Genomic DNA, 15,548 nt, shown 5'->3' with positions numbered 1-15,548 from the left:
TTTTTGATTGACATCAGTAAGGAATAAAGCTGTGATTGTCCCTTTTTCTTCTTCAGTTATTTGTACAAAATTAGGAAATAACATAACAGGGAATTCATTGGAGAAAATAACAATAATCACCTAAAATGTTGATCTTTTAGATAGTATCATCTAATCTATTAATTTAGAGTCCTAATTTTTATCTACCATTTAAAAGTCTTAGTAGGACCATTTGATTAATTACTTAATATGACATAATGATTATTCTTAGTCTAACAAATCTGTTGAGAAAATAGAGATTTAAATTTTATTTTTAATTGTAACAAAATCTGTTGAGAAATTATCTACCCAAATCTTATTAAAAAATTTAAGTATTTTTTTAAAATCGTGCAATAATTAATTTCTTAATTAGTAATATAATATGATTATACATTAATATTAATTAATTTTTTTATTATAAAACAAAAAAACAATTATTCGCTATTTTATAAATTTTATAATATATTATATAAATAGAAGTACTATATGAATTAAATAAAACAAAACTATATAAAATTGGTAAAATAACCTATTTTATTTTCAATTTACTTTCATTTAAATAAATAAAATAAACTATCATTGCTTTCATTTAAATAAATAAAATAAACTATCATTCAGTGTTAAAAATGGTAAAAATTAATAAAGTATGTATATTTTATACAAAAAATATTAGCATATGTTAAACTTTTATATCTACAACTATATATTATTTAATTAATTTGAAAAAGGATCATTTAAGTACCAAAGACGCAAAACTCAAAGGTGGATAGCCTAGCATGCAGTGTCAGTGTGAGTCTATATAAGTTGATGACAAGAGAAAAAAAGAAACTCACAACAATGTATTACCTAAATGATTATATACAAAATATAATAGTCATAACTAACTTTTAGTTATTGACAAAATAGGATATCAGAAAAAATAATAATTCAAAAGATATTAATGAAAAGTCTCTTTTAACTACAAATTTATTGAGAGTTGTCTTTTTTATATTTTATGTTGTGGTACCTACTAATTTCTCTATGTTTTTCATTATATGTATGACTCATTGCGTGTTTTTTATCATTCGAGAATGGTGTCTAAAACAAAGTAAAAAGTATAAAATAAATAACTATATATTAATAATGCTGAATAAAAAACCTAAACAATAAAATTATAAAATTATAAAATTACACAATATATAACACTAAAATATAAATCATATATTTAAAATATTTACGATAATATTAAATGTATACATTTATAAAATAAAAATATATTCGCACGAATGTGCGGGTCAAACTCTAGTAGTATAGTAAGATAAAGATAGAGTTAATTAGGCAATGATCAACTTTAAGCATCTTAATTTAAGAAATGGTGGTTGGCATATAACGAATTTGTGAAACATATCTTTCTAAATCCATGATCCAATAAAAAACATACCTAAAATTGCTTAACCCTAACAACTTAATCAAAACAACAGCATAGCCCGGAAGCCGAAGGAAAATGATTAAGACAACTGGACCAGATTGATCGGTAAGATCCGAGATTAGGTACCCATTGCCGAAGCCTTTTATTTTGGTTAGCAATTTGAGGCAAATTTAAAGAAAACTAGATTCTGACCCGCCTTTAAAAGGGCGGATATATTTTTTGTTTTAATTTTATATTTCATAAAAAAATTAATCGAATAACGTATTTTAAACCCGTTAAACTAAATGAATTTATATGAATATTTATTTCTATTAAAAGTTCACTTAAACTCCGTTAAATCTTATTTTTAACACCATGTGATTTGTTAATTGATAAACTTAATGTCTGTAAAAAATATGTAAAATTTGAATAAATTAATGTCTGGTTGAATAAATCATAATGTTTTGGGCTGGGATATAAGTTATGTTTTTGTATTGTAAATCCTAATAGAATAGATTAGCAGGTTAATAGTCAAACCAAAAGGAAAGAACAATTATATATCTGAAAGTGAAGAGTAATATAACAATTGACACAAATGTTAAACTATTACTTTTAGTATAATAGATAAGACCATGGCTGTTACAAAAAAAAAAAAAAAGATAAAACCATGGCATTTGGTTTTGACTAAAATGAAGAAATAATATTCAATACTTATAAACATGGCTCAATATATGCGTTTCGGGGAAGTGGGTTCCTAAAAATTTGGAACTAAAGTAGAAGTTGCAAAATAATTTTATTAAAAAAGGTAGTTATGTTACAATTTGCGTGGACAAAAAAAAAATACAATTTGCTTTATATTTTAATAAAAGAAATAAATAGTTAGACTTAACCTATATCAATAAGTCATGTTCTTAATTTAATAATATTGATATTTTAAAAATTATTTGTAACATGTTTTGATAATTATGTTGAATTTATGATTTTGCATAACTATACATGAAACCAATATCTGAGTGTTGTGGGTATAAATTATTGAAAATATATTTATAGATAGTTTTTCTTGATATTAAATTACAATATTTAAAATAACATTTATATGAATTCCGAGTTATTAAAAGTTGATAGTTAGTTACAAACTTAGTGTTTTTTTTAATTAAGTTTTCAAACTATACATTGAAAACAAAACAAATTTGTTTGGTTAGATAAATGTTTTTGAATCATGTTTGATTTTATTTATAAATAAATCTCACCTTTGATACGTATATGATTTTCACATATAGGAAAATCATATATTTTTAAATTGTTCCATGTTCACAATATTTCTCATTTAGGTATGTAGTCGACAGTTTTTTTAGGGAGTAGTGGGTCATCATGCATAATATGAAATTAAATTAGAAAGTGGTTATACAACATTTAAATTAAAAGCAGGAAATTAATTATTATTATTAGACACAATATTTATCAATAGGTCATGATGTTGTCTTAATAGAATAGACTAGGTAAGATCCGCGCCTTGCGCGGAGTAAGACGGTTCTTACATCACAATTTGTATAGACATTTTCTTTTCTTTTTTTGAAACAAAATTATATATACTTTTACATTAAATATAATGTGTTACATAATTAAACATTATAGCTTGGTAGCAATATACCAATTCTATTCAAGAATACTAACATTATTGTGTGATGCATTGTGGTACATGGGTCAACAAAATATAATGTAGAATTGGACCAATTCTATTCGAGAAAATGCCATTAAGACTTTATATTTATATGCTCAGTTTGATATGTGTTTAAAAAGACACTTAAAAGGAAGGGGAATTAGGTGACATACACATAAGAAAGTCAACAATAAAGTTTCTACCCATAAGAAAGTTTGGCTATGATATTATACATATTAATCTACAAAGTGACGAACGTACCCTTATCTATGCGCGTGAAAAGAATCTGATGTCGATGTTTCTTCTTCAGTCGAAGAGATTTCTTTCACTTCAAAAGAACTCTAAATACAGATGACACATCATAAAGAAAAAAAAGAGATAGATAAATTTCAAAGAGAAGCGATGAACGAGAAGGGTGGGGGTGTTCGAGAAGCTATTTAGGGTTCTTGCGGTGATTGGCTGTGGCGGTTGTATTTGTGGGTGATTGTATCTGCAAGGTGTTTGGTTTGTTGGGTTGGAGATAGTGATGAAGAAGCAGAGGATGGATTGACTTGGGGAAGATGAATAGTATTGTTGTGTAACATATTCTATTCCATTTTATAATTAGAGTATAGTATGCTAAAATGCTTCTCTTCTTCTTTGGCAAAGTGTATCTCCTTCGCCTTCTGATTCTTCTCTTTCACTACTCCATCAGCTCCATTGTCTTATTCTTCAGCACCGCCACCACTAATAACCATCCCTGAATTAGATGGTGGGTTGCATTGGAGAAAAGAAAAACAATACTCTTTGTTAATATGTTTTATTCTATTGTGTTGTAACAAATATGATAAAATGTAGATTTATGGTACCAAAGGTTGTATGCTATTGAAATGAATCTGACGTTTAGAGTTTTGTAAAAACATTTAATATATAATGCATCCACCATTTTCTCGCGAACAATACATTTAAATGAAGAATATACACAATGTTTTTGCGACAATTCTTGTTAATATTATAGTATACTATTCCATATTATCGTCAAAGTATAGGTTAGTACAATATTTCTTCTTCATGTTTGTTTCTTATTTTTCATTCTTCTCCTCAGCCTTCTCTTCTCTTAGTTCAATTTCTTTCTTCTTCATTCATGTCAATCATTCCATTGTCACCATTAATTCTATTGATTGTTTCGGCGCTGTCAGTATCTTCTCTTCTTCCACCACAGTCATCAATCGTCATCTATTCCTCCGCATGTGTAGGTTCGTTTTCTACTCCCAAAAACGTCCTTTCATCTGCTATCTTACAACTGTGTCCATACTGTAAGGAATATAGTATAGTACGGTTTTTACTTGATTTTTCTTCTACACGTCCATGCGCTCTCTGAAGGATAGTAATGTCATTTTTTGAAGAATCTGTCACATCGATGAGCTTATACTGTAGAATGGACATATTCCTTATTTTAGTGCCTCTTATGTATATCTCACAAATTCACCCTAAAAGGAATGTCTTGGAGAAGTTGTTGAAGTAAAGTAAGTTAAGTATCAAACATTTGGTTTCAATACCTCAAATTGTCTACCAGTATTTTTACTTCAAACGCCAACTACGGTAGGGATGCAATATTTAAAATCACAGCTGTATGCCAGCTAGCTGCCTACTTCTGATATTAAAATAAACTTCCTACATTATCAAACTACTTTTATAATGTCCTCCAACTTAATATGTATTCTTTTTTTTTTCTTTTTTTTTTTTGCTAAAAGGTAAATATCATTTCAGAAATAAACTGTTGAGGCTTACAAGATGTGTTAAACAAACTTGAAGACCTCTAAAATCTACTTCCATGGCAAAAAAAGGTAAAAACATGAACGCAGAAAACAATCTAACTTGAAACCGTTGTGCTTTGGAGCGAACAGGACGTCAAGTATCAATACAAACTTGTAGTAGCCAGATGGAAGGTTGAGCCGAGACAGACATGAAAGGAGAGACCCGAGGACCTAGAACACGAGGGACACAACGCCAATGAGAAGTGGATTCAACGGCCGCCTGCACAAATTGCTTTCCTCCGTGGAGCAGAAACAGACCCACTCAAGGACTGTCCTCTAGGTCCGGGCTGGGAAGGAACTAAACCCGGAATTTAGCCATAGACAGGACAACACACACCACGGGTGATTAATAGCGCTCAACCAACTCGACCGCACTCGCCCTCTAAGTCGGTACAGAGTAAGGGACAGCATCACCACCTCCCGAGTCTTACTACCTCCTCCAACCGTAAAGTGTTACCCGGTGCTCCAAGAAAATGAAGAACCTCCACACCCCAGCTCGAATAAACCTGCAATTTCAATCCAAACTAACAAGAAACACCAACACCAAAAACAAAGGAGGGGAGAGGAGCTAAATTAATGCATCACTCAATAGTTAATCGCCTAGACTCAGCGGAGTGACAAAGATGACCCTATCGCATCCAGTCCGAGGTCCCGAGACCTCTAGCTCAGGCGATGCGTACCCGGTTAGCCTTTGGAAGCAGAGGCCATGAAGCGACATTTTTTATTTTCCAGTCCGGCGAGTAGAGTTAGGAGTCGAGAGTAACGAAAGCTTCGGTGAAGAGGAGGAAGAAGCAGCGGCACCGCGTGGCAAATCCTTCTCAGCCTTGACGAATCGAACATGTCATCTGCGAAGACGACGACCAGAAGCAGAGTCACAACACCAACATATCTTCATGCGATATGACGGGGTCGGCAAGGGCCCTATCACAGAGCCGAATGGCACCGGAGAGGCGATCGGGAGAAGGGCGAAAGGAGATGCGAAGTCTAGGTTTGGGAGAAGAAATTGGGGGCGCGTGTCTCTACCTTTCCGTCGGCGTCTTCATCGTCTTCATCAAGCTTTGCCGATGTCGTCTTCATCGAGCCTTGCCACCGTCGTCTTCATCGAGTTCCGCCGTCGTCATCTTCATCGAGCTTTAATGTTTTGTTTTTGGTTTCTTAATGTATTGCTATGTGATTAAGCATGTGATGGAGAATATCCAGAGCCGCTTTTTCATGACTATCGTGTTAAACTATCAGATTTTCAATCACACACACGTTTGATTTGACGATGAGTTTCAGTCTTTCAATCAGACACACATTTAGACGACCTTTCTTATTTGTTTAGTATTATCTAATCATATATAGATTCCTTAAAGTTTGGATATTAAATTGTTGAGTTCGTTAATCCAATCAAATGTGTATATTTTATATTTATCACTCTCTATAAATCTTTGATTTTCCAGTTAATTTTTGCATGTTGGATAAGTCTGAGCTAGTTTTGTCTGCCATATTCATGATTTTGAATGAAAGTTTATACCTTTTTCTGATTTATGTTGATCTATGATGCTTTTGATTTGATTAGTATATGTTCTAGCTTGGTATGTTAAGGTTTAATTCTCTAGACAGTTGATTTGATTTAGAGTATAATCAATAGATCACTTTTTATTATGTGATTTTATATTGTTCGTCTGTTATGAAACTAATTTGATTTGGAGTTGATTACATAAAAAGACACATTTTGTCTTTGTTTTACACTGAGAAACACTTCCCACTTGTAGGACACTTTTTGGTGGGACCAAAGAGTTGGTTTGTCAAATTTGCCCTTGTGGGAAATGGGATTCGATGGTGCTTGTTGGAAAGAATATACTTGTTTCATTTATGTTTATGTTAAAGGGCTCTTCTTTCCACCGTTGGATTACAAAAGTTACTATTAAATCAAACGGAAGATATTGAATTTTGGAGAATAGGTCAGTTTGACAAAGACATACCTTAATTGCTTGTGTTCGGTGTGGGGGTGCAAAATTGCTCTTGTGGATGGCTGAGTTGTGGATGGCTGAGTTGTGGTCGGCAGAGTTGTGGTCGATTGAGCTGTGTTCGGGTGATTTGTGTTAGGGTGATGTGTTTGGGCATGGACTCATGTTAACAAAACAAAATACATGGAGTTGTGGACATGTAGTCATGTAGACAAGGATTCATGTGGATAAGAGAAAAAAAAATGTAGACATAGACTCATGTTACCAAAACCTCAACAAAACACTAACCACGACAAAACACTAACCAGAAGTTATGGACTAGATCACCAGAAACTCGATAGCATGGACAGAGACGCATAAATAAATAGTCTAGGACATGTACATATAGATAATTAGTATAGGACATGTAAGTATGGACATAAGAAATCGTGGATGAGGAAATCATCGAAGTGAGATTGTGGATAAAGAAAGCATGAACAAAGAAACTAGTACACATGTTATTCCGCTGTTATGTTTTAAACAGAATGCCAAAGATTTGAACCAATAAAATATCAGAACCAACCAAAAACTGCAACACGTCATGTAGATTATTGATCCTAAGCAAAAAATCTAACTTGATAATGAAAAAAGTGTGTACTTTGCTAAGCATGACAACAAGAACATCTTCTTCCATAACTTTGATCTCCACCAAAGTAGTTTCACCTTTCAAAACCTTTCCATTGTGAAACCAACAACTGCTGTCCACATGAACATAAGCAGGAGGAGGAGGAGCTGCTGTTCCTGGAGTTGCAAATCTCTGCTGAGGCGGTTGGTAGCATCGAGCTTGAAGTTTCATTTGGCACTGTTATCAACAAGAAGATAAAAGATCAAACACCATGTGAACATTAATTAAATCAGATCAGGACGAAGAGAGAAGGCCTCACGTTGTTTAAGGGAAGACCAAGCAGCCATAACAACATTCTTCTCCGCTTGCATTTTGTTCTTAGACTAATCTCCGGTAAAAGTCAGACCTGGAGGTTCTGTATTGCGGCAGACCTGAAGCCTGATCTCTGGTGAAGGTCAGACCAAGGCCAGACCTGAAGGTTGTGTATCGCAGCCGAGGAGCTCCCACTCTCTGAGCTATTTCTTGCAAAAATCTTGTACACACCAGTCTCATACTACACAATCAGAGCCCGGACAGATATAATTAGTCATGCACTAATGATTAGGACAAGAATCTCTTATCTTGCAGGATATAAACGAAATTTGACTAATCAATCAGATACATCGTAGATCCATTAAAATCTAAACCATCCAGTTCAAGTACAGATCCATCAATGAAATAAAAGAACTAACCAAGATCCTAGCGGCTAGAGAGTGAGAAGGGCCACGATTGGATAGTGCTGTGAAAGTAACTTCGGCAGCAGAGTGCTTAACTTGGTGGAGAGTAGAACATTAATGAGGACTCTCGAAGATCTCGCCGTTACTTTAAAGTTAACCATCGTCTTGAACCGCGGTGCATGGTCTGGACCTTCTCTTATTTTTAGTTTTTTTGGTTTTAATGCTTGGTTTAGTTTAGGGGCATTAGTGTCTTTGTGACATGATAATGTGTGCTTCTAGCCCAATGTGGCCTGGAGTGTAATAGAGAAGTGAAAAAGTGGCTCTAAGAGTAAAAAATTCTTTGATTTGTTAATACAGTGTGTTTTTAGATTCAAGAAGCAATGCAAAAAAGAGAGAGGTGATGATGTTAGTTCCTAGGAGAACTACAATAAAACATGAATTATTGAGAAAGATGCTCTCAGATTCTTATAAATTTGGGTTTTCTGATATTCACTACAAGAAAACACAAGTTTTACGAGGGCAGTTTTCCTCGCTAATTCGTCGTAAAAGCAGTGTTACGACGAATTAGCGAGGAAACCCGTTTCGTCGTTTTACGTTTGTCGTAACGCATATATCCTCGCTAATTCGTCGTAAGTTAGCGAGGAAATAATTTCGTCGTAAAAGCGAAGGAGGATATTTCGTCGTAAAGACCACGTAAAGATTCCTCGTAAGGACGTCGCTAATTTTCCTCGTAAAGACCATGTAAAGATTCCTCGTAAGGACGTCGCTAAGTTTCCTCGTAATTACCACGAAAAACTTTCCTCGTAAAATCCACGTAAATAAATACTCGTAAAATTAACGTAAATACCTTGAAAGATTTCCACGTAAAGAAAACGTAAAAACCTTGATAGATTTCCACGTTATTTCCTTGTAAATGTTTCCTCGTAAAAACCACATTAAGCTTCCACGTAAAGAAGCCGCAAAATTAGCTACGAATTTACTTCGTTTCATTATTTTATAGAAATATAAAAAATTATAATTATAAATATAATTTAAATTATTTAAATTATTAATAAAATTAAAATTCTAAAAAAATCAAAACCAAAATATTTTATATATAAATAAGTTTTGAATTCATAATACAAGAACCGAAATTAAAAAGAACTTGGGTGGTCGTTAATTAATCGCCTCGTAGAATTCATCACTCCTCGCCTGAACATCCGCCTCGGCATGTGAGTCGTCGGTCGGTGACTGGCCTGGGATAGGATTTTGTTGTCGCATGGTCCTCAACAAAGTCGCCCATTCCGGATTTGTGGCCGCTACAACGTCCAAGAAGCCCTCGAGTCCACCCATACGAGATCGCAGCTGAGTAGAATCTCTACGCAGCTGAGTAGACTCTCTACGCAGCTCTTCGGACTCCCTACGCAGCTGAGAGACTTCATCATCCCGTCGCTGAACATAAGACGATGTCGCTCTCGGAACATCGTTGACGGAACCAATCCCCAACGTCCGTCCCTTTTTTTTAGGGACAACCTTAAAAACAAAAAATAAATTTTGTTAGTAAAAATTTAAAGTTAAATTAAATGAATATTTAAAAAAATTAAAATTTTAGAAAATTTACCTCCTCGTAAAGCTTATCCACTTCAGGTGTGGATAAGGTGACGGGTAATCCATCGGTGGACTGTTGGGTCAGCTGGGTCTGGCGTTCTTCAACCCGAGCAGCCAAATCGTTGTAGATTTGCTCGGACTTGCCATCTATAAATCGGCCCGCCTTGTTCTTGTGGGTCCTCTCGTAAAGTTGCATAAGAGACGGGAATTCTCCCGTCTCTTTGGCCTAAAAAAACATTTAAGAAAGTTGTTAATTAGAATATATATAAAAATATACTAAAAATTTAATATAATTAAATTTTTAATTACCATTTCCAAACGGACACCAGCGTGGGGTTTTTGGCCCGTAGTGTGAAGCATCGGCCCGTTCCCGTGCTCATCGACTGTGTTACGGGAGTTAGAGCAAGACTGGGCGATTCTAATGGAATCAGGAAGACGCCAATATCGGATGAGGCCATCCCAGACATCCGTGGTGAGCTCAGCGGGTTTGCCACGCTCATACCCCTTCACGATCCAGTCACCCTTCCAGTTGGAGACCGTGTCCAACAAGCGAACTTTCGCCTTCGCTTCAAACTTCTTCCTCACCCTCTCAGTGATCCCGAAGGCCCAATTATATTTTTGCTGTTGGAAAAAATAATTTATAATTAGTTTTTCAGAAAAAAATATATATATAAATAATTAAAAAATTTAAAGATATATATTTAATTAATAGAACTTACAGCGTAAATTTTGAACCACGTCTTTCTGACGTAGTGGGGCGTCATTTTCCAGTTCGGATGTGCCATGGAGAAGTAACCTTTTATCGTGTCGGTTACGTCCGATGCAAGACATCCGTCAATCCCCCACCTGAAAAATACAAATTTAAAATATAAATTATTTTTTAAAGTTATAAAATAATTAAAAAAGAATAAAAAAATAATGAAACATACCATAAAGTTCCGTCCGGTCGGTCGTGACTGGTAAACCTTCTCTGCCTGGCAGACGGAGAATGTCCTCTACGGTGTACTGCGAGCAAGGAGCACTCGGAGGCACCATCAAATCGGGATGAATCTCGGCCGCGGGCATCGGAGGTGCCGGCATCGTAGGAGGCACAGGAGGAGGAGGCATCTGGGGAGCACTAGAAGAAGGAGATCCAATGACTCTCTGAGTGTACTGAGTCTCGGGGACAGTCTCCTGACACGAAGAACCGGGAGCTGAAGAAGACGACGGGTCTAAACGACTACCCGGCTCACCGAACATCTCTCTGTAATGGGCAGTAAGTCTACCTTTTCGAACCTGAGAAAAAAATTTAATTTTTTAAATTTTCGTAAACATATACTTCCCAACATTATCCACCTAATCAACACTAAATAACATAAGATCCGTAAACCTATCTAAATTCCCTATACTAACCACCTAATCTATCCTAAACTAATCAAACTAGAGAGGAATTAGAGAGACTTACCATTGCTACGAATTAGGGAGGAAGTGGAGAGGAAGTGGAGAGGAAAGACGGAGCGAGCTCGCTCGGGATATATATAAGATTACTTGTCCTCGTAATTTCCTCGTAAACTTACGAGGAATTACAGAGGCCCGCGTTTTCAGTTACGACAAAATAGCGACAAAATACAAAGGCCCGCGTTTTCGTTAACGACGTTTTTACGACGAAAAGTGTTACGTGGAATTAACGAGTAAACCAGTTACGAGGAATTAGCGAGCCTTTATTTTCTATAAATACCCACAACTTTCCTTCTCAAACCACACACACAAGTCCCACACACACAAGTCACACTCCTCACCAAAATACTTTTCAAATTAGAAATATTTGAAAAAAAAAGAAGAAAAGAAGATATTAGAATTTATGTGGGTGAGACTTAAGTCTCGCCACATATAATTCTAGTATCTTTCTTTTTTTCTTTTTTTTCTAGTTTTTATACTATGAGGAAGTAGCAAGTCCCGCTTTTCACCAATTTAGAAAATTTGGAAAAAAAAGAAGAGAAGAAGATATTTGGAACTCATGTGGTCGAGACTTACGTAAGTCTCGCCAAATGTGATTCAAGCATCTTTCTTCTCTTCTTTTTTTAGTATTTTTAATATTTTTGTCGTAATATCGTCGTTAGTTTACGACTCTTTTACGACGATTCTGGCTTACGTGGAATTAGCGTGCCCCGCTTTTTTAATTTCGTCGTAAAATCCTCGTGGCCTTACGAGGTGTTTACGACGAAATTATCCTACGTGGAATTAAAGAGTGCCTCCTTCGTCATTCACTTTACGTGGTATTTACGTCAATTTACTTACGAGGTCTTTACGACGATTCTGTCCTACGTGGAATAAACGACGATTACGTCGTACATTCGACGTCAAATTACGAGGAATTAACGAGCAATACGTTTAAATCCCTAAAATCCGAAACCCCAAACCCCAAAACCCCATATTCCTTATCTTCTACGTCATATATTCCAAACCCCATGTTTATTTCCATTCCAAACCACAATTCCCACATTTACTTATTTATAAAACAAACTCCCACAATTTCTTATACATAAAACAAACTCCCACATTACCTTATTCATAAAACAAACTCTCACATTACCTTATTCATAAAACAAACTACACAAAATCAAATACATCAATCGGATACATCGACATTCTCGTCATCACTAGAAATATCATCATTTTCATTAAACTCGTCTTCTACAGCTTCGTCTGTGGCATCATCGGTAAGATCTTCGTATTCGTGATTATGCGGATCAATGAGAAGGATGTCATCAACTTCTTGTTCAGGTTCCTCGACTTCATTTATCTGTTCTTCTTGCAATGGTGGTTCTTCTCCACTGATGATTCGTCCTCGAGGTGTAACTTTGATCACTGCTAACCAATTTATACCCGAATCTCTCATCCGAGGGTATGGAAGGAAGCTAACTTGGTCTGCTTGTGAAGCTAAGATGAAAGGCTCGAATTTGTTGTACCGACGTCCACCGTTGACATCAACTACACCAAATTTGTTAGACCGAACACCTCTGTTGACGACGGGGTCGAACCATTCACATTTGAAGATGACGCATTTCAGCTTCAGTATCCCTGGAAATTCGACTTCAATAATCTCCGTCAAGATCCCGTAGAAATCTGTTTCCCCTTTCACACATATTCCATAGTTACTGGTCGCCCGCTGTCTACCATACTCATATGTGTGAAAAGTGTAGCCTCGTGTGAAATACATCTGTGATGTGGTGACCTTTACAAGTGGAGATTGAATTACTTCGTGTAACCACTTAGGATAATCTGCATCGTCGTCATAATCAACCTGCAAAAATAAAGAGAACATTAAAATACAAATCATGTATGAAAAAATAGTTTGAGTTATAATACCTGATTCCGCAACCACTTAATGAAGTGCTGATCTTTCTTTTGTCTACGTCACTTGTGGATATACCAGGAAATGTTTCTTCGACTTGAGAAACAAATAGGCTGTAAAATTAATCACATTTCATAGGAATGAATCTCTTGCAATTATATAATTAATTATATGTGTTTTGAAGTGTCCATATATGTTACCTTTCAAAATAACGCATCAATGGATCCTCGCAATTGAGTAGAATATAGGTGTGTGCACTATGAGCGTCTTGTTCACTCGACCACCAAACCTCTTTAGACTTCCCACCGAGTCGTCCAATCTGGCTAAAGATGTCTGGAACACCAGCAACTGCATATGTTGGCGCAACTCCACCATCATCATATCTTCTTGGAGCTCTTCTACGGGTACGTACTTTTGACGCAAAGTAGTACGATGTGAAGTGAGAAACTTCTTCCGTCAAACTTCCAGCAATTATAGAACCTTCAACTTTGGCGAGGTTCTTTGCTTTTCCCTTCAAATATTTCATGGCTCGCTCATACTGATACATCCATCCGTAATGTACAGGTCCACGAAGCAATGCTTCATATGGGAGGTGGACAGCTAGATGCTCCATGACGTCAAAAAATCCAGGAGGAAATATCTTCTCCAAGTTGCACAATAAGATGGGAATGTTCTCCTGAAGCTGTTCTACAACTTCTTCTTTAAGAGTGCGTGTGCTCAGATCCCTGAAAAATGCTCCAATGCCTTTTATATTCCAAAAACAATTAAACACATTGTTAGTCGTATATTATTTTGCAAACTAGACCGTTATAAAATTATTGTGATATAAAACACTACGAACCTGCAAGTGCTTCATGTACGTTTGTTGGAAGTAGCTCCGCAAATGCAAAGGGCAGTAGTCGTTGCATAAAGACATGACAATCATGACTCTTCATCCGAGAGAACTTTTGACCCTTTTCAACACATCTAGAGAGATTTGAAACATACCCATCGGGGAACTTCACTTCTGATGCCACCCAGTTGAACAACACTGACTTTTTTTCTGAAGACAGTCTGAATATCGGAACGGGAACTTGTCCAATGCTTTTAATATGTAACTCGCTTCTTGAGCAAATATCCGGCAAGTCCAACCTCGATTTTATGTTGTCTTTTGTCTTCCCTGGGACATTCAATATTGTATTCATGATGTTCTCAAAGAAATTTTTCTCTATATGCATCACATCGAGGTTGTGGCGCAGAAGAAGATCCTTCCAATATGGCAACTCCCAAAATATACTCTTCTTGTGCCAGTTGTGATGAACACCGTAAGAATCAGGCATATTACGAGGGACATGCCAATTACCACCCCAACGAACTGTTTCGTTAGCTCCGTAGTAGTCGATTTGTGCTTCAATTTGTTCTCCAGTTAGATATGGTGGAGAAGTGTCTCTCACAACCCTTTTGTGCCTAAACAAATTCTTGTTTCTTCGGTAAGGATGGCCAATGGGAAAAAATCGACGATGACAATCAAACCAACTTGTCTTCCTACCATTCTTCAGTTGAAACGCATCTGTCGTTCCATTACAATATGGACAAGCTAATCTCCCATGTGTAGTCCATCCAGACAACATCCCATATGCAGGAAAGTCACTTATGGTCCACAAAAGCATAGCTCGCATCGTAAAATTCGTCTTCGTTGAACAATCATACGTCCTCACCCCTGTTGACCACAAATCCTTCAACTCTTTTATCAGTGGTTGTAGGAAAACATCCAGGGACCTTTTTGGATGGTTCGGACCAGGTATCAATATCGTCAAGAATAGCAACTCCCGTTGCATGCACATCTCCGGTGGCAGGTTGTATGGCGTAAGAAAGACTGGCCACAATGAATATTGTCTCCCTGACATTCCGAACGGACTAAATCCATCTGTGCATAATCCGAGATACACATTCCGGCTATTGCTAGCAAAATCCGGATGTACTTTGTTGAAATGTTTCCAGGCTCTTGCATCTGATGGACGAGTCATCTCACCATCCGTCTGAGTATGCTCGGCATGCCATCTCATCTTTGCAGCAGTCTGCTCTGATTGATACAATCTTTTCAATCTGTCTGTAATTGGTAGGTACCACATCCTTTGGTACGGTACCCTATTACGTCCCCGTCCTTGCGGCTTGAATCGTGGCTTCTTGCAGAATCGACATACTTCTAGCTTCTCATCATCTCCCCAATAGATCATGCAGTTGTCGATGCAGACATCTATCATCTCTGAAGGCAACCCAAGACTATAAACTAATTTCTGAATCTCATAATAAGAATCAGCAGACACATTGTCTTCCGGCAAATACTCTTTAAACAAGTCCGTCCATTCGTTCATGCAACTTTCAGGTAGATTGTGATCAGTTTTAATATTCATCATTCTAGCACAGGTCTCCTTACCATGGCGATAACAATGATCATGATTCAAATGTATCAATCCAAATGGAACGTATCAATCCAAATGGGGGGGGGGGGGGT

The 15,548-nt window shown here is 36.3% G+C and overlaps 1 long non-coding RNA gene across 1 annotated transcript; it reads right to left on the bottom strand.

The window, feature by feature from the left end:
* Positions 1-2,455: 2,455 nt before the first annotated feature.
* LOC103832987 lies at positions 2,456-8,779 on the bottom strand. Its single transcript, XR_004450452.1, has 2 exons — positions 8,149-8,779; positions 2,456-7,970 (listed from the first exon to the last, which is right to left on the bottom strand). It is a non-coding gene; the product is annotated as an uncharacterized LOC103832987 (long non-coding RNA).
* Between the last annotated feature and the right edge of the window lie 6,769 nt (positions 8,780-15,548).

Source organism: Brassica rapa, chromosome A08, assembly GCF_000309985.2.
Source record: "Brassica rapa cultivar Chiifu-401-42 chromosome A08, CAAS_Brap_v3.01, whole genome shotgun sequence".
Classification (NCBI taxonomy): Eukaryota; Viridiplantae; Streptophyta; class Magnoliopsida; order Brassicales; family Brassicaceae; genus Brassica; species Brassica rapa.
The sequence above is the reverse complement of the archived record's forward strand: the minus strand, read 5'-3'. Positions and strand labels throughout refer to the sequence as shown.